The 20,264-nt window shown below is 42.5% G+C and overlaps 1 long non-coding RNA gene across 11 annotated transcripts in view; it reads right to left on the bottom strand.

Moving 5' to 3' along the window:
* Positions 1 to 20,264, bottom strand: part of LOC134547506 (uncharacterized) — a 465,000-nt gene that overhangs the window by 174,223 nt on the left and 270,513 nt on the right. For all 11 annotated transcript variants that reach the window (XR_010079493.1, XR_010079492.1, XR_010079494.1 and 8 more), the window contains exon 6: positions 17,817 to 17,915. This is a non-coding gene — a long non-coding RNA (uncharacterized LOC134547506). The remainder of the gene's footprint in view (positions 1 to 17,816; positions 17,916 to 20,264) is intronic.

Here is a 20,264-nt window from a genome sequence, read left to right as displayed (position 1 = left end):
TCTATTAATTGCACTGGAAATTTCCTCATTATTCAAAATGTCGATTATATGAACTTATTCAATGCCTCCCCTGACATTTGGATAATCAGGGTTCTATTGCATATGGGCCATTCTTGAAAATCTTTGATGACAACTGACTACCCTCATGAGCAAAGGTTTGCAAGATCAAGCCATACAGCATGTGTGAACAACATTCATCAAAAATAACGTCAAAATAATTTCTTGTATATGATCAAATGTTAGTATCAATAAAGGGACATCATGGTAATGAGCCCTGAGTGTACAGGTCTCTCTAATATAGCATTATTAGTACTTGATATTGATCAGCCAGCCAATCTGAAACCTCTTAAATAACTTAACTGCTTTTTCTTTAGAGAATGGTAGTATAAGTTTCACAAAGGGCTACTCTGCAGAAATGTGATAGTTCAAAATTTTCCACTACTCATTCCCTTTAACTCTTTTGCATGAGTTGCTCAAGTTTGTCATCATGAGGACTGCAAAAACTGGATAAAGGCAAGCTCATTAAAGAAAACCAGGAGAAAATAACCAATATACACTCCCAGAACAAAAATGAAACACAGTTGGGAAGCTCAAAAGATGAATGCAATTTTGCTGCTAAGTGAAGTAAGTTACATGACCCCTTTTGTCACAGGATACCCAGTTCTGTGAGTAAAACAGCCAAAAAGTTTGCATGGAGCGTAAGCAAAAGTAATAAAACTTCTCAACTATTCATGCCAACAACACTGCTTCTTTAGCAAGTGTTTGTGTGTGCTGGGATAGGTGCTTAGTTCTGCTGCAGCCTGGACCTAAGCCAGCTTCTGTACAGATCTTACTCATGGCAACCTGTGGGATGGGGATCAACAGCACAACTTCTTCCTTGTCATTTCTTCTAACACTTCAAGAAATTTCACATTTTTTTACTTTATACACTGATGATTACATCCTCTGCCCTCACAGCTGAGGAAGACTATAAATATTAAATATATTTTGCATAAATTTTAACATTTTGTGCGCATCCAAAGAAATACACTATTATTACACAGACTACCAATTTCTTCTTTCTTCATGTGGGTAAAAGAATAAAGTCCTGAACCCAAAAATGGTTCCCTCTACTGCTAATAGTTCCTACAGTACAAGCAGCATTACAGAGCTGTAAACCCTAGACAGCCTTCCCTCTGGAACAGACCCTCAAGTTCAACTTTCTGGTTTCACTTGTTCCTCAGCTATGCAGCACAACTACTGCAGTCTAAGGGTGTGGAGAAAAGAAAATGCTTTTACCTGTGTCCCCCAGGTCCCTGAGGCTTGGATCTATTGCCTTGGGTCTCACCCGTCATTTTGGCTCAGAAAACCAGAAATTTCTCAAGGCAGTTAACAACTGGATGCAGGAGGTCATAAATAAAGCTTGGGAGCACCTTATGTTTACACTGAATATTGCACATGGATCTATAGCATGGTGTCATGCACATATATAAATGCCAAGATTAGCACTCTTTGCTGACAAACACATAAATGAATGTTAGGGGCAGAGTTATTTTTTCTCTGTTGCATTTTTTTCTCCTCATGTGTGCTGCATATTTAGGCTTGGTTAAAAAAATTAACAGGCCCACACAGCTGAACAGCAGCATTTTATGACCTACAAAAATAATGCTGTAGGATGCAGAGAGGAAAGCATTGTTGGAGTTAATCTTGAGAAAACAATATATTAGAAGTCCTTGAATGCTGTTGTTCTCCTTCTGTTCCAAACCCATAAAATTTGCGAGAGACTTCTTTTCAACTTCATAATATTATTTGCTAAATGCACATTACTGGTGATGCCCATCTAGGGAAAAGTCCAAACCACAGCACTCCAACATGATAATTTATTCCAGCAGCAAAGGAAAAAAAAATCTCACTCTGTTCTCTAAGCATTATAGACTTTGCTTTAGGGCACAAGCCATACATTCAGTTCCCCACCAGGAGTTACAGCAGCTATACTCCAGTGAATTAACTGGGTGGTATTCTGCCCTCTGCTATGGGTATCCAAATTCCTTGCTGGAGGGGAGTGAGGCTAGGGGCAATAAATCAAAATTCAAAACCCAAATGCCCGCCTCACTGAGCAGAGAGGGAATAGTCCTACAACTCTCATTTCTAAGGTGCCTCCCTTTCTTCTGGGAACAGCAGAAATCCCACCGAGACTGCTCATCTATCAACACACATTATGTGAATGTGCTCCCTTCACTCCTCCAGCATGTCTTGACCACAGATTATGTACAGGTACAGCAGGATTCCTCCTCAAAACCACCTCAGTGGAGACAAGCTGCATTTCTGGGGAGTATCTCCACATCGAATAGAAACCACTGCAGTATAACCAGGTGCCACCTTGCACCAACAAAGCATCTCAATTTTTTTTCCCCCACAAGCTTCACTTAAAATCACTTGTGTTTTCCACAAAATGGGGGTGGCAGGTACTGTTTTGTTTTCTAACCAGGTGTCATGATGGAAATAAGAATCTCTATTTCCTCCATACTCACTTCTGTTTAAAAATAAACAAGACCAAAACCAACAAAAAAGCCATAGCAAGACCTTTCAAGTCAGATAAAAAACATCCAGTTACTGAAGTCAGTATTAGCACCTCCTCAAGGCTCAAGGAGGGAGCTTTACACAACTGTTCCAGCTTCTCTCTCTCCCCGTTAATCATCACCTCACTTTGCAGCCAGAGGAAGCATCAGAGATGTGCTCAGCAGCCTAATTCCCCACGCATCTGACAGTGGTACTCTTAAATGCCACTTGTCAGCAGCTGAAAGAAGGCAGCACTTGCTTTGCACACCGGTAACAGGTGACTAATTCAGGCCACAATGCAAATGAAGTATTTGCACAGCCAGAAGTCAAGGCAGGTGGAAACATCTATCAAGGCACGAGTGGAGCTTGCTTGGAGCACAGTTGCTGACATCCTGCACTAAACCCACTCCCTATCTGCAGCACCAGAACTTTCAGCCCCTGCACTTACCCAAGATCAGATGAACTAATAGCTACTAGAAAGACAATTAATAAGTGAGATAAGATCTTCCTTGGGGAAGAACACTAGATTGCTCCATTAAGATTATTGCAGCTGTATAACGTTAAGAAAGGCATGTCACTTCGCTAATGGGACCATCACTTCCAGAAGATTCCTTCATTCTCATATAAACTTTATATGAATGCAGCTAATTTGACTTCCTCTACTGGATCATACAGTGCCAGACTTCTCACTCTTTGCACTTCCATTTCTGTCCACATTCTGAGCTGCTATATAACAGCATGTCCTTCCTAAATTAATCTATCCCTTTAAATTTGAAAATTTCTTAAACCAGGCTTTTTCTGAATTAATTTCTCCAGGAAGGAGAACTGCATTTCATCAAATTTTCAGACATTTTATTCCCACAATCCCCTAATTCTTCCCTCCTCCCTTTCCTTTCTCCCTCAATGCAATTTAGGTCACTTGAATACAGGCATCTCCAAGTCATGGGTGCAACCAGGGTATCACACATAAGTGACCTACAAAGAGGTCTGGTGGGGACTGAGCTGAAATTGTTAATCCTAAGGGATTTAAAGAAACATCATGTAATAAACATCATTCTTTCTTCCCTCTCCAAAGTGATCACATAAAAGAATCCAAAGTGCACATCTTCTTGGCTGCATGCAAAGTCGTTGTTGTTATTAATTTATGACAACACAACAGCAAGATTGTAAATAACATCTAAATGTAACATGCAGTCAAAGAGAAAAGGATCTCCCTCTGCTATAGAAAGGCAAAAGGGAGCTTCAGATGTAATTTAAGGAGCCAGAGTTATAACTGATACATTTTTCAGGTCCAGAGTTTTGTAATTCACCCCAGAAAAATTCACCTCCCATAACTTTCAGGTTTCCAGGCCGATCTCAGAGGAACCTAAAATAAAATTTGTTTCATGGAAATCTGCTGACAGATAAGGGAGTTGTAGTCCAGCCTCCTGAGCACATTGCTTAGGCACCAGGGTAAGCTACTGAGCACTGCTCCTCATCTCTCTGCTTAGTTTTGACAGTTAATGTGTATTTTTGTGGAAATTAACAACTGCACACAATCCCTCCTTTGAGTCTCCTGTACACACATATAGATATATCTGCTTCTAAAACAACTGGTATGAACCCTACACTACCATTTCTTGAGGAAAGAGAGGTTCAGCTAAAGCATCTTCCACCAAACAAAGGTTTGAGCTGAAGGTAAACACTGGGAAACCTGTACATGTGTGTTTAGTGTCCCTGTGTGCGCAGTTTTGCTTTGAAAATAAAAAGTTTCTTTTACATCACTGCATAAAACACAGGGGTCAGAGCAGCAGGAGACTCAGGAGTTACTGGGCACCAGAAGGACTGAAATCAAAAGGAGAACTGAATTAGAAAAAAAAAAAAAAATCATATGCATTCCATGAAAGAGCCTTTAGCATTTCTAAAGTTGTCACTCCAAAGAACTCTGTAGGTTCTTACTGGAGCCACTTACTACAAAATTCTGATTAAAAAAATGTATGACCAAGTGTTAGTCATGCACAACAAAATCACTTTGAGACCTTAAAAAAAAATCTCACAAAAATTTAATTCAAGATAATAGGATCCAGGATGCAGAAAGACCCCTGGGTCACTGAGTGTACCCCACAAGCACCACAGCTTGAATTGCAAAACTGAGGGAAGACAACATCCATCTCCAACAAGCAGGTAGCACTCTTTTGAACCTTTTCTTTCAAGGGGTATCCCTCAACTGCCAGCAAATACTTGGGAAATCAAGGGAGCACAGCTCCATCATACACTCACCTCCTGAAGGTGCTCTTTCCTCTCCATAGAGGGTTTTAGTTGACCTCAGTGTAGGGTATGAACACAGCCCCTGACCAGACAAGATCTCAGGCACAATATTCCTTCTCAGGTTCTGCAGAGGAACCCTCAGGTGAGCCCTGAGAGCTCTCCTGCTCAGCTGAAAGGGCTCATCTTGGATTTAGCATCAATCATGGCTCCCTACAAGTTTCCTCTTGTGGTATGAAGCACATGGTGTGTTCACTTAGAGGCAAAAAGTGTTGCTCTCCTCCTTCTTTTATGCTTTCCTCACCAGCTGCCTTCAGATTGCCAGATTAGACCTGTAAGTTTTCAAGTGCTTAATCAGAAGAACCCAATCCAGGACTGATTTTGCCCTGGATGAATTTCCTAGGTCTAAACTTTATTTATATTGCAAGCTGGACTCCTCTGGCTCAGCCTTAACCACCAGCCTGAGGTGCTGCTTCTCTAAATCTCAAAGTGGGTGACGAGGAACAGAATCCTGCAGAGCATGGCAGAACATACGTGCTGGCACAGCTGCCCTGGGGAGGGGGGAGGGAGGGTCTCTCTTATTGACAGAAGTTGCCAAGAGCAAACAGATTCCTGGCTTAAGCCCCTCAGCTAAGGGCTTTATTTTAATGCGAGATAAAGCCAGACCATTTCTACAAGATGTTTTTTAGGAAGTTCGACCTTCTCACAAAAAATGAAGCTCAATTCCATTTCTAGTTGTGATGCCCACTGCAAAGCAGAACTTTCACCAGAGAAACAAGCTCTATTCCTTCATACTCTGCCAAATGAAACTTTAGAAAATGTGTTTCTCCCCCTAAACAAGGGTGTTTTCTCACTTAGTAGCTATCACACCTATGGCTCTCTGACACAGATATTTTTTCTCACTCAGGGCTGAGTAGCTTGGTGGGTTAAAAGCCTGTAAAGTAACAGCAGCACATAAAATAATTTAAATAATTTCTTTCCCATATTCTACCCCATACATGAACAATCAGGTTTTCTCTAGCAACAATAGCTTTTGCCACAACCCCAGGGGCAGGAACCTAAACCATATGTACATAAAAAAGGTAACCTCAAGTTTCCTCTTCATAGCTCTGATGTGGAATACCACAGGCACATTTAGTCAATTGTCCTTCAAATGTCTTCTGTACATGTGGCTTTTTTCCCCTTTATGCTTGAGAAGATCTCAGAGACTCAGCTTCGGGGAATGTGGTCGAGTTGGGCTCCTGTTCATTTCTGTTAGCTGAATTTATGTTGTAGGCTTCTGTTGGGAAGTGTCATATTGTTGCAAGATCCTAGTTGCATGTGAAGTGGTAATACACTGGCTTTTTCCTTCTGAGGAAACTGAATTTCTTTGGACAGCTATCACTCAAAACACTCGGCACTAAATCCAGGGAACCAGGTAAATTGCAGTGTTAATTATGAAAGGAGCAGTGGTGAGGTTTTCGTCCTCCTCTTTGTCACACTGTTTCCTCCAGCAAGAAATTCTGCATTGGCAGTGTACACTGGGCACAAATAAATCCCCATCAGAGGAGCGAACCCAAAGATGTGAGAATCTCACCATGTGCCACTTTATAAACAGCACACTGAAGGTTTTGCTCCTCCAAGCTGAAAGTACAGCATCTCAAAAGGCTCTGCTTCTCTAGGAGATTTACCAAGAGAAGCATACAATAAAAGCCCGTTGCTGAGGTGAGTAGGTGTTAGCCCAAGCCTTGTAAGTTAAAAGTAACATCTCATAATCTCTGCTAAATGTAATGGGTAGTCGAAGAAACGAAGCTAACCCAGGCGTAATGATTAATCTTAGTGTGAGTCATGACCCTGGCAGCTGCATCCTGAACCAGCTGCAATCTATATAATGCATTCCCAGGAAGACCAGACAACAAGGAGTTGTATTAGCACACTGTGCAGATGGTATTAATACATGTACCAGCAGCCTCAAACCCAGCCAAAAGGAGCAAAGGTCTTCATTTACTAATATTCTTAAAAGGATAGCAATTTGTCTAAGATATTTATTATGCTTATCATAATCAAAGAGCTTGATTTCTAGAATTAATCCTTTTATTGCTAACAAAAAATATTACCATGAAAAAAGGTTGCTAGAGTGGATGAAGTCTCTGAGCAATGCATAGGATTAGCCATCAGCAATACAATTTTTCCATCCTCCTCCCCCTCCACAGTGTCAGGGTCATGTAAAGTCAAAACACTGAATATAGGACAATATCAGTGGAGAGCAAAGCAAGCTTAGCTGGCCACAGTGGAAACACAACAGAGGCCAAGGTAAACCCATCAAAACAGCATGATTAGGCTAAAACAACAACAGGAGACTTGTGAAATCAACAGAGAGTATTTGTGCCTTAACCCAGTTCTGTATTTATGAGATTCATTCTGGAGATCTGTATAGGTTATTTCGAGAAGGGAAACCAGAGCAGACAGATTAGGATTGCTTGCAGGGTCCTTTGTGGGAGATCTACAGGTCTGAAAGCATTTCATGGGTGGATTGGCACTCAGGAAAGGCAATGCTCCTCCCAAAGCCAGGGAACAAAAGTGTTTATCTAAATGGGAGCTATCTGGACTGACAAGCCTCGTGTCTCCAGGCAAGCACAGGAGATGTGGGGCCAGTTCCTTCAGCCCAGGAAGGATCTTTCCCCTGAAAAGCTCCGATGTCACTCAGCTCCTGACTTCTTCAATCTGTCACACACTTTGAACAGAGCTGCTGCTTTAGGCTGTCACTGTCTACACCAGTTTTTTTCTTCCCTTCAGAGCTGTCAGTTCAAAAGGAAAAGAGTCAGGCAATAAACTGGACTCTTCAAAGTTTGCCCTCTATTTTTGGTCATGCTCTGAACAGTGTTTAAACATCCACTGTTTATTGAGCAGAGGAAGAAAAGGAACCATGTGGTAAGTTTTGCAGTGCTCAGTGCCAATGGTGACATAGGAATGGTGACACAGCTGACAGGACTAGGCATGTAAAGGCCTTAAGAACTTCAGTGGCAAAATGGCCAAAGAGTTAGAATCAGTATTAGAGCATTTTGGTATTCAGCCTGTTTGTTGGTACAGAGCAGAGCAGCAGTCTAACACGCTACTACATGCCTGTAAACTGAGCAGAAGAGCAGGTTTAATTTTAGGTCTAATGATTGCTGACAAGTTCCTTTTTATCACATCTTTCATTCGACTTTAAAATACAGTTTGAAAGGAACTTGACATACAGTTTCAACCCAAAACCCAGCTCCAGATTCCTCATCTGTTCTGTCATTTCCTCCTAAGCTGCCTGTCACTGCAGCAGTTGAATACCAGCCACCCTCACACTGAGGAGTTCAGCTCTCCTTCTGACCTGCACTGCCACTCCAAATCTGTATGGAAAGCAAGACCAACTGGGAAAAGACCAACTGGGAATGGTGCCATAAAATTTCATTTGCTGAAGAGGCTCTTTTCTAAATTAAACTAGTTACAACTAAGCTGATTCATAAAAGCATGCTGCATTTTTAAAAACTCCACTTCTAAGCTATTCTCCCATTGCTTGGAGAACATACACCTATTGATTGGGGCCTGTCCTAACACACAGTAATGCTGCAGTGAGAGCAGTTGTCAATGCAGGGTACCTAGATCATCCAAATAAAATGAAAGATATTCAACAGTCATCAACTACAGTGACTGGAGATATTGGTGTAGCAGAAATTACATGACAAAACCAATGAAATGGTTTTATTCCTCCAAGCTGGGTTTGGCCCAGCTGAGGACAGTGCTTTCCTGAGTTAGGCTGTGCAGGTAATGACCCTGCTGCTTGTGGAGGAAAAAAAAAACCAAAAAAACCCAAAAACAATAGTCAGTAAGCTTGAAAAGAAGAGATAAAATTAGTTCTTTACAGTAAATTTTCCCTACATTATTCTAGGCAGCCTGTTGGAGTCTTTCCATCCTTAGCCCACTGTAAAACAAACACAAGCATTACTTTATCCTCTATATGTTCCAGGGCACTTGCAGAAGGAATAGCATGAATCTCCTGTTAATCTCTCTGGGATGACAAGTATTTGCTGTACCACTCTGCCCCCCAGGAATGGATGTCCCAGCAGAGCAAAAGGGGAGGCGTATGGAAAAGTGACTATGGTCTGAGTTATAGTACATTTTTTTCCCATTCCCATGGTTTCTGAGGAGTAAATAGGTCAGAGGCTCACCAAGCCATTGCTCGCCATCCCACAGAAAGCTCTCCTTTGGCAAACCTGACCCCCTCCACACAGCAAATAGTCAAAACTGGACAGGTTCCTTCCTCCCAAGCCTCTTGCAGGTTTTAATGACTCTCACAGAGAGACCTGATCTCAGTTCTGGGCTCCAACAGAACAGAAACAACAAAGGTGGCTCCTGAAAAAGATGGCACGAACGAAGGCACAGTCTAAACCAGCACACACCTAAATGAGCTCAGCGTTGTTCATTTGTAGTGTGCTAACCCCCCCTGCCCCAAAAGCAGCAGATTATTATTCACCTACAGTAACATCTGTTCCTTTGCCACAGTCTCACCGGTGTCAGAGCTGTGCTGGAGCAACTCCTACATCCCCTTCCAGGAAAATCTCCAGTGAGGCACAGTATTATAATGCCCTGACCACTGAGAGTTGTATACACCAGATGGATACTACCAACCCGAGCGCTTTGAGCACATGCACCCTACAAATTAAAGCAATCAGTCAGCCTCAAAGAGGAGTAAGAAATATAAACAGATTTTTTTTGCATGCCAAAAATTTGGCTTCACAATAAAAGCTGCAATGCTGCACTTATAATAGGCAAAAACAGTCTAATTTTGTTAAGATCATTAATTCTTATTTTTGTTTTCTGACTTTGTTTTTATTTTATGGCATGGTAAACTACAAACACTGATATTGTCTATTAACTATTTTAAAATACCAGAGGCCTGTCTTTATTTTGTTGAAACAAACTCATCATCAGATTCCAGATTTTTTTTCTGAATTTATTTTTCTCTTGAAACTCTCTCTTCCCCACCCTAAAGTTTCAGAATCTGACAAAGAAAAGCAGTGGTGCTTCCTGAGTGCAGAGTATATACAGCCACTGCTGTAACCTGTATAACTTGAATTACTCTCTTCAGCATTTACCAGGGGATAAAAAACCCTTGGTAAGCTGAGGTGTTAAAGTCCCCTGAGAATTTCTCTCTATTCGTGGGAGACGTTGCATTATCTGCCTGGAAGCCCTCAGTCACAGACATGTTCTCTGTCAGGGCAGGAGAGGGCAATCTGGAAGGGCTAAGTGAAGCAAAGGCACAATTAAAGTAGTCCTTAACCCAGGGGCTGGCCAGGAAAACAAGCTCTGTAACAGCTAGAACCTTCCACAAAGGAGAGAAATGTACCTGGCTGCAATTCAAGGTCCTGTCTGATACAATTCAAGGTGGTGCAAGTCATTTTGTGGCAACCACAGCAACGCATGCCAAATTTGTTTCACCATTATTTCACTCTTCCATCAGATCAGGGTGCCAAAGGTGACATGCCAGCAGTTTCCACAGTTTGCCCCTCAGTTTCTTCCTTCCTGGCTTTTAGCATCTCATCTGACAGCAAGCTGCCAGAGTTTAAACAATCTCAGCAGCACTCACATATCCCTTTTTGTTGTTCATTTTACAAAATTAAAAACATTAAACATTAATGTCTCTTGAGTTTCCTCTCCCCCTCAACCCTCCCACCTCCTGAAGTAAAATATGTTTTTGTGATTCCACATCAGAAGGAAACAATACTCTGTTGTGCCCAATACTTTGTGGGTGTGGGTGTTTTCAGGAACCACATCTGAGAAGAAATCCCAGAGGTTATTGTAATCATTCCTTTCACTCCTGAGTACTCAGGCACAGGATTGCCTGCAATCAATTTGCTCTTGCATCTTAGTATTAAACTCCCTGTGTATAAAAGTATCACCAGCACTTTTTATATTAATCTACATAGCAATGTTCTAAAGAGCTTTTTATTATGCTGCAAAGAAATTACAATGCAAGAGCAAAAGCCACTAAAGCCTACTTGCGCATTACCACCAAACACAAAAGTTTGATCCTTCAAAGTCTGATCCTTCAGCCAGTGAAATGGAGGAGTCTGGACTGCACTCCCTGACTTTTCAGGGAAAATTTAGGTACGTGTCTCTGTAGCCTACCTTAATCTTATAACAAGGAGGATTACAAATCTACTAAAAACATGACAGGAAATTACAACCCATTAAATATAGAGCATATGAACAGAGGTCCTGATTACTTCCAAGCTCAGGTTTTTGTTGGGTTTTTTGGGTTTGTTTTGGTTTTTTCTTTGGTGTTTAGGTTTTTCTGGGTGGGTTTTGGCTTGGTTTTTTGGGGTTTTTGTTGTTGTTTTGTGGTGTGGGTTTTTTTGGTTTTGTTTCTGTCCAGCCTTGTCTCTCCCAGACAGAAAGTTTCTCAGGCATGCTGAGCTAGTCTGTTTCCAGCTACACACAGGTTGCATCTCTCCAGCCAGCACTGCTGGATGTCAGTGGAAGTCCACAGGCAATAATCGTACACGTGGCCTTTGAGGATGTTAACTCTTCTACAAAGGATAAGTGAGCAGGACATGATGCCTAGCTGTTTTTTAACGATTTTCAAAAAGGCTGGGAATAAAGTAGTTCCATTGTAAGAAAAGGATAATAAACAAATTTTCTATTTGTATGCTAAGCTGTGTCAAATGAGAGGGGAAAAGTCTTGTGGCATTGTTTCCCCTCCCTGGCTGGACATGCACACAGACATTTCTACATCATACATTAACTTCTTACCAGCTCCAAGTGCCTTTCCCATGGAGGCTCAGGCACCAGCTGTAAAATTGTAAACTTTGATGAACATCCTGAAATAAAGCACTGTAGTCATTCAACCCCAAAACCATACAAACCTGCCTAAAACAGAACCTTCTCAATATTTGAGTGATTATACACAAAAGTACCTCAAACCAATGAAAATATACATTGTCTCTGCCCACTACAACTTGTGGTAACTTGTGCAGGCTGGATTTGATCCAAATATCTTGCAGGGGGATTCCTTAACTCTGCATTAATCCTTCACATCAGCTCTAATCCCCTCAGTAAACTGTTTGCATTTTGCAAGTTTTCATCGTAAATGACAAGGAATTTTAGGTTAGATATCAGACAAAATACAACAATGTAAGAAAGGAATAAATAAACCAGAGCTATTCAGGATCTGACAGCACTGGATAAGTAAGCAATATCACCCACAGGGCAAAAAAATAAGAACAAGAATGAACATGTGACTATAGGTTGCAGGTTTTTTAAAATGCAATATAGGTTTGGAAGAGCCATAAAAGCAAGCCACATAGTAAGCAAATGCAGCTGTAACTGGAGTTTTGTAAGAGTGATGAACTCCAAGAGAAGAAAAATAAGCAGCTCTAACCAGAAAACTGTAAAAAACACAGGAGAGTGAGGAGAGGAGAGGAGATTCGAGGAGAGGAGATTCGAGGAGAGGAGATTCGAGGAGAGGAGAGGAGATTCGAGGAGAGGAGATTCGAGGAGAGGAGATTCGAGGAGAGGAGAGGAGAGGAGAGGAGAGGAGATTCGAGGAGAGGAGATTCGAGGAGAGGAGATTCGAGGAGAGGAGATTCGAGGAGAGGAGAGGAGAGGAGAGGAGATTCGAGGAGAGGAGAGGAGAGGAGATTCGAGGAGAGGAGAGGAGAGGAGAGGAGATTCGAGGAGAGGAGAGGAGATTCGAGGAGAGGAGATTCGAGGAGAGGAGAGGAGATTCGAGGAGAGGAGAGGAGATTCGAGGAGATTCGAGGAGAGGAGAGGAGAGGAGAGGAGAGGAGAGGAGAGGAGAGGAGAGGAGAGGAGAGGAGAGGAGAGGAGAGGAGAGGAGAGGAGAGGAGAGGAGAGGAGAGGAGAGGAGAGGAGAGGAGAGGAGAGGAGAGGAGAGGAGAGGAGAGGAGAGGAGAGGAGAGGAGAGGAGAGGAGAGGAGAGGAGAGGAGAGGAGAGGAGAGGAGAGGAGAGGAGAGGAGAGGAGAGGAGAGGAGAGGAGAGGAGAGGAGAGGAGAGGAGAGGAGATTCGAGGAGAGGAGAGGAGAGGAGATTCGAGGAGAGGAGATTCGAGGAGATTCGAGGAGAGGAGATTCGAGGAGAGGAGAGGAGAGGAGAGGAGAGGAGAGGAGAGGAGAGGAGAGGAGATTCGAGGAGATTCGAGGAGATTCGAGGAGAGGAGAGGAGAGGAGAGGAGAGGAGAGGAGAGGAGAGGAGAGGAGAGGAGAGGAGAGGAGAGGAGAGGAGAGGAGAGGAGAGGAGAGGAGAGGAGAGGAGAGGAGAGGAGAGGAGAGGAGAGGAGAGGAGAGGAGAGGAGAGGAGAGGAGAGGAGAGGAGAGGAGAGGAGAGGAGAGGAGAGGAGAGGAGAGGAGAGGAGAGGAGAGGAGAGGAGAGGAGAGGAGAGGAGAGGAGAGGAGAGGAGAGGAGAGGAGAGGAGAGGAGAGGAGAGGAGAGGAGAGGAGAGGAGAGGAGATTCGAGGAGAGGAGAGGAGAGGAGATTCGAGGAGAGGAGAGGAGAGGAGAGGAGAGGAGAGGAGAGGAGAGGAGAGGAGAGGAGAGGAGAGGAGAGGAGAGGAGAGGAGAGGAGAGGAGAGGAGAGGAGAGGAGAGGAGAGGAGAGGAGAGGAGAGGAGAGGAGAGGAGAGGAGAGGAGAGGAGAGGAGAGGAGAGGAGAGGAGAGGAGAGGAGAGGAGAGGAGAGGAGAGGAGAGGAGAGGAGAGGAGAGGAGAGGAGAGGAGAGGAGAGGAGATTCGAGGAGAGGAGAGGAGATTCGAGGAGAGGAGAGGAGAGGAGAGGAGAGGAGAGGAGAGGAGAGGAGAGGAGAGGAGAGGAGAGGAGATTCGAGGAGAGGAGATTCGAGGAGATTCGAGGAGAGGAGATTCGAGGAGATTCGAGGAGAGGAGAGGAGAGGAGAGGAGAGGAGAGGAGAGGAGAGGAGAGGAGAGGAGAGGAGAGGAGAGGAGAGGAGAGGAGAGGAGAGGAGAGGAGAGGAGAGGAGAGGAGAGGAGAGGAGAGGAGAGGAGAGGAGAGGAGAGGAGAGGAGAGGAGAGGAGAGGAGAGGAGAGGAGAGGAGAGGAGAGGAGAGGAGAGGAGAGGAGAGGAGAGGAGAGGAGAGGAGAGGAGAGGAGAGGAGATTCGAGGAGAGGAGAGGAGATTCGAGGAGAGGAGATTCGAGGAGAGGAGAGGAGAGGAGAGGAGAGGAGAGGAGAGGAGAGGAGAGGAGATTCGAGGAGAGGAGATTCGAGGAGAGGAGATTCGAGGAGAGGAGAGGAGAGGAGAGGAGATTCGAGGAGAGGAGAGGAGAGGAGAGGAGAGGAGAGGAGAGGAGAGGAGAGGAGATTCGAGGAGAGGAGAGGAGATTCGAGGAGAGGAGAGGAGATTCGAGGAGAGGAGATTCGAGGAGATTCGAGGAGAGGAGATTCGAGGAGAGGAGAGGAGAGGAGAGGAGATTCGAGGAGAGGAGAGGAGAGGAGAGGAGAGGAGAGGAGAGGAGAGGAGAGGAGAGGAGAGGAGAGGAGAGGAGAGGAGAGGAGAGGAGAGGAGAGGAGAGGAGAGGAGAGGAGAGGAGAGGAGAGGAGAGGAGAGGAGAGGAGAGGAGAGGAGAGGAGAGGAGAGGAGAGGAGAGGAGAGGAGAGGAGAGGAGAGGAGAGGAGAGGAGAGGAGAGGAGAGGAGAGGAGAGGAGAGGAGAGGAGAGGGCAGAAATGAAACTCTCGATTCTGTACCAGTTTTTCACTTCCATTTCAATTTAGACTGTGTTAACCTAATGAAGAGCACAGAAAGGAGATCATCACATCTCAAGTGTTTGTGTTTATGCACCTGCAGCTTAGAAAAATTACAAATACAACAGGTATTCTCCTCTTATACTTTTGACTTTCATCATTCGTGCATTTGCAAATGCAGCAATGGCAGTGCTTCCAGCTGCACAGGATCCACTGGATTTCTGAAGGCCATCAGGACAGACAAAAAAAAGTCAGCCAGGGGGTCTTACTTTAACAGCCACACGAGCTCCTGATGTTTGGGCCCAGCTCTGTGCTCCTAAGCTCAGGCTTAGGGCTCACAAGTCAAGCCCTTAAGTGTGGTACCAATGAAAAAGGAGCGGAGGCTCCAGAACAGGGAATAGCAACTTGAAAGGCCCCCAGACAAATCCCCCATTTCTGGAGCTACCTGGGCTCCATCGGTTGCACATCACAGGGTCTGTGAGCATGCAGCACTTAAACCAAGCTGGTAACAGGGGAAAAAGGGATCAGCTCTCCTTCCTCTTTGGCTTTTGGAGTCACTTCTGCACTCTCTGCTCATGGTCTTTGACATCCAGCATCACAGCTGCACTGGGGGCAGCAGAAAGCATCCATATATTTTCTCACTTTTCTCCTTTTTCTGGAGCAGATGGCACAATGGCAGCATGTTGTCCTGTGAGCTGGGAGGTGGAAATTTACTACTTTGACACTGGATTACCCCCAGACATCCCAGTCCAAGCTGGGACACCCTCCAACCTTTTAATCCAGTACCACTTGTGCTGTTCACTCGTAGTGAGGCTATCAAGATCTGCCTCAAGCTGGTGGAAGCATCTTCCAAGTAAAGTCTATGAATTCTGGAAAGCACTCAAGAATTCTGACGGTATCTTACCCTCTTGCCAGCTCCTTTGATAGCATAGTGCTTCTGAGACTCTCTTCAGACACTGTAGGACCTCCTGCACAGGGCTCTGTGTGAGGAAGCACCTTTTCCTCTCATTGGATCTGCCTCTACCCTGACCTCTGTCTTCACTGCCCTGATGAACCCAGAATTCAGTCCTAGAATGAGGACAGCACAATATTTTTTTTCCTTTTTCCTTCTTTTCCTACACATTCTTAACTGAAATACAAAGGGTCAAGGCTGCCTGCTATATGCAGGGTACATCTGGTGTTTTAAAACAGCAAAATACAGGCCTGGTGCTCTGTAAAAAAAAAAAAAAAAGTATTCCGTGAAAGACACACAGGATGCACACAGTGCCATGGGATGCCCACCTGTCAGGAGACTTCCTCCAGAGGGGTTCAAAGTTTGATGTCAGAAAGGAGTGGCTGAGGTAGATTCATTATTAAATAACACCAGGCCCTTACAGTTACTTGAACATGGGATTTTCAGAGTGTGGGGTTATAAATCTCTACCTTGTAAACAGAGTGATCTTCAAGGAGAGCTCCAGAACCCTAGAGAGCTGTCTTTAGGAGGCTTTCATCTTTCTAGAGCACCTATCCTGTGTATCTGTGATGGCTCTACTTTAACAAGGCTCCACAGCATTTCCAGAAAGAAAAAAAACCCTTTTATTAAACCTGTAAACCTAAGTGACCGTAGTGATGGAATGTGCTGCCGTGGGTACCTTGCAAATCCCCTGGAAAAAAAACCCCGAAAGAAGAATCTCCATGATGAAATGAAATGAAATATTTATTAAACATGTTGCCAATGTCCCAGGTGGTATGAAGAAGCCCTGTGGTATGCTGAAAGGCTTGATCTTTCTAAGTATTATGAATGCTGACTTAAATGATTGGGTGAAAGCTGAGGAAGTTATGGCTGAAATTTTGGCTAAAGATGACAGGTCTGGGTTTCAAGTTGCACAAAGCAGTCTGAGGGATTAAGCCAACAAAACCCACTCAAAGATATTCAGTTTCAAAAAGGGTAATCTTCGTATCAGTGATTCACACTCAGACAATGGTGAGGATTCCTCATTACTCTGACTTTGCCATATTAATCTTACTTTACAAATACATGCAGTGATTTATATCATGTTTAATTAACTGATTGAGGGCTCCTGTGGTAAAATGGCATCACATTAAGCTCTGTCCTTATGGCAAATGCGAATCACATCTTTAGCCTTGCAAGAACAAAATATCATGGGATTCACTGATGACAGGATGTAGGAATCGAAATAAGGTCCCTCCTGTTGTTTGAGAATCCAGTAAGGGTGGCTGCCATATGCTCATCATTTCCAAGGGAAAAAAATGACAGGATAGAAGAAAGGACTGCTCTAGTTCATCCAATATGTTCAAATCTCAGATGAAAATGATTGTACAGCAGTTCTGTACTGAGGCCAAGTTTTACATGAAAGTGCATAGCAAACTTTCAGAAAGCTTATAATGAGAGATCTTTCTAATGTGATTTTTTTTGTATTTAAATAAACTGCTGCGTGAAATGACTCCTTTTTTTAGAGGAAAAAAAAAAAACCAGAAAAAAAAAGAACTAAATAAAGAACTGCTTCTCTGCCAGCAACATAAGACAACACAAAATTAACTTAGCTTTTGCTATGAAGAGTTATTCCCCTCAAGCACTCACAACCTGTTTTTGAAGATAAAAACTACAACTGTTATCGTCTGATAAAATTAGATGTTGTATATAATTTGCTACTAACATTACCAAGATTAAAAGCCTTGTTTATATTATTACAAAGTTTCTTAAAATCCAGAAAGCGTTTTATTTTTAAAAGCTGTCTTATTAAGAGACTGCAATTTTTACACTTACAAGGAACCTTGCATCCAGTAAATTCTCCAGCAACTGACAAATCATTTTACATGAGTCACAGTTTGCTCCCAGGAATTCAGTGGATTTTTTGTAATTTGTTTCTGTGGCAAAGGGGATGAAGGTGGGATGGGAAAAGCGGGTTTTGCATTTTACAAAGCTATTAGAAGAAGTCAGAAGAGAATTCAGAAACATTCCCACCCCTTGCCAGGACCAAGACCTTTTGAATTTTAGACACGAGAATGAGAGATGAGCAGACAGTATTTAAAATGTGGGTGAAGCACACAGTGCTGCCTGCTTTGCCACTTGCTCCCATTTTCCACAGACTGCCCCAGGTCTCAGTCTAGTCCGACACATCGGGTCTGGAGATCTCCTGCTCGCTAACAGGACTCCACTTTGCATAAACAGTTAAATGCACAGCAAGCAAACAACTCAAAAGCCTTGTGTTCAGGGCACTCTGTAAATCTCAGGTTCAAGTCCCCAGGCCTGAACCTTGATTTTCCACATTCCAGGTGAGTGCCCTGACCCATCACGGCGCTACCTGATACTCCAACTTTGCCATCTCCTTCTGGCCTCGGCCAGAAATTCCATCCGAGGGCTGACAAATCTCTTCTGATGAAAGTTTCTTTGAAATTGATACCTGCCAGCAAGAAAAAAAAAAAGTTTCAGTTTCCTCAAGCCAGCCTTTTCAATCAGAGAAAAAGAAAAATTCCCCAACCCCTTCTAATCTTTTCACTGATGGTTAAAATCGAGCCACTCGTTCGGCTGGGCAACCATCAGCTGGGCTGGTGAGTTTGGCAGTGCAGCCAAAATCAAGGGGTGACATTTTTGCCCACAAACACCTTTCCCACCAAATCTGCTGAAGGGATGGCTTTGTAACGCCGTGCTCCCGTGCCCCCTCTTCGTCCTTTATCAGAAGTCACTAAGCTTCCCTGCTGCTAGAAACATTAGCATGGTTTTGTGATTAGAACAGCTTTAGAGTCGGTCATCCTGCCCCTGCTCAGGTCTCTTAAAAAGCAGAAACAGAGTAATTATTTGCCCTTTGTGAGACATATAAATTCTAAATCCCACCGTGTATCTTCTCAAAATTTCACCAGGAGGTAACCCCCTCCTCCTCTCTCTCCGCTCCCACTACAACATTTGATGTTTTTAAAGGTTTTGAAATTGTTTTCCAAACATTCACTGACGGGATATCCAAACCAGCTTGGTTTGTGCTTACCCAGTAGGAGAACTGCAATCACAACTGCAAATAAATGTCTGCTGTTTCATACCTTCTGTCAGTAATTTTTAAACTTGCAGGGTTTTTAACTCCCGTGCCATTAGCCCACAATAATTTGTGATAATTACTGAAGTTCTGAAATGCATTTTTAAATTTAAAACATCATTTCAAAGGTATTTTCAAATAAAGGAATTCAACATAATCCATAATGATTTCTTGCCAGAAAAAAAGAATGTCTAAATATTCTAATAATTCTGATCCAATGCTATGAGAAATTCATAACTGATTGCACATAGAAGAGCATTTTGATGCTGAACAAACTGATTTTAAGACACAGATATATCTGGTTTAATATCCTGAGATTACTTTCACATTCTATGCAAAATTAGCTACCTGTAAAACATACTTTTCATTTTACTATTTTAAAAGTCCTTTTAAAAGTTTAGCAGATATAGATATAGATATAAATATTAATAGAGATATATGTAACATAAAATATCCTAAGCAAGGAGGATTAACGATTTTTGGCTAATTTTTGCCTAAAATTTGTTCTTAAGTATTTAGGGGGTTAAACTGCATTTCCCTTCAAAAATAGTTCACATCTGATTTTTTTTAATATTTAGAGTAGAGCTTTAAGCTATGTGAAAGTACCTTGAAATATGTGCAGGTCAAAGTAAAGCTTCATTTTAAATATTTCAAATTGTTATAGTTACTGCTTTGAGATAATATGACATTTACAGTAATTGCTGAAATTCCAATTACTTTCAGTAAAAGCCACTTCTTTTGCAAGCTGTTAAAAAATATAAAGGTGCATTGGATATTGCATTGCTGGAGACAGAGTCTGCAAGTGAAGGCAATTAAATGTGAGTTTGATGATACACAATGTACTGGACTAACATTAAAAAGACTTTTCCATGTTCGACTGTTTACCAGTTTTGTCTTTAAATAATAGTCTTCTTTTGGCATGTAATGTATATCTGCTTGCACTAAACATAATTTATGAATATTTTAACACATGTGTACTCAGTGGGGTGTATTATCATACTGATATAAATAGAATTAATGAGCAGTCAACCTGCCACATGTCATGACATATGACAGGGCAGCCAGAGCATGGGAATAATTCTTTCTGTTTCATATTAGAGCTTCTTTTCCCAGTTGAATTTTTGTTCCCAGATGCCAACGGACCTAATTTTCTAAGGACCATTTACAAAAATAGCAAAAAATGACAAACCTGGACTAATTTATCTTGGGTCACTTCTAAGAATGATTATTTTTCTGCCGTTTCAAATACTTAAAAAAGCAGATTAAATGAAGTGGGGTTTTTTCCAGTTAATTTTTAGGGTTTTCACCATGAGAGGTTAGATATTGGCCTCAACTCTGCTTCTTAACAAGCAAACATTTTATTTGTTGTTGATTTTGAATTTGTTTCAATGTCATCCGTTTCTTCTGTTAAGGGTCTAGAATATAATGACTGTCTATATACAAAGATGACACCAGGTAAACAGTTATTTTGGAGAAAGAAATACAGATTCAGTTGTTAATATCCTTTTAGGCAATTATTCATTAAAATTTCAAAGGCTAGGTAACAATCTGATGAACATAACCACTAACTTTTTTTTTGGTAAAGATATAAAGTTGACAGAACATGCAGAATTCAAGGCCAGGCCAGATTCCCTGTTTGGCACTTTATTTGAAAGAAGTATTGAAATGTAATATCAATTTTGTTTACAAACAGCTGTTAAAGGCTCAAGTTCATAACAAAATTTA

Source organism: Prinia subflava, chromosome 2 (genome assembly GCF_021018805.1).
Source record: "Prinia subflava isolate CZ2003 ecotype Zambia chromosome 2, Cam_Psub_1.2, whole genome shotgun sequence".
NCBI classification, from domain to species: domain Eukaryota; kingdom Metazoa; phylum Chordata; class Aves; order Passeriformes; family Cisticolidae; genus Prinia; species Prinia subflava.
This window is presented reverse-complemented; position numbering and strand designations above follow the sequence as displayed.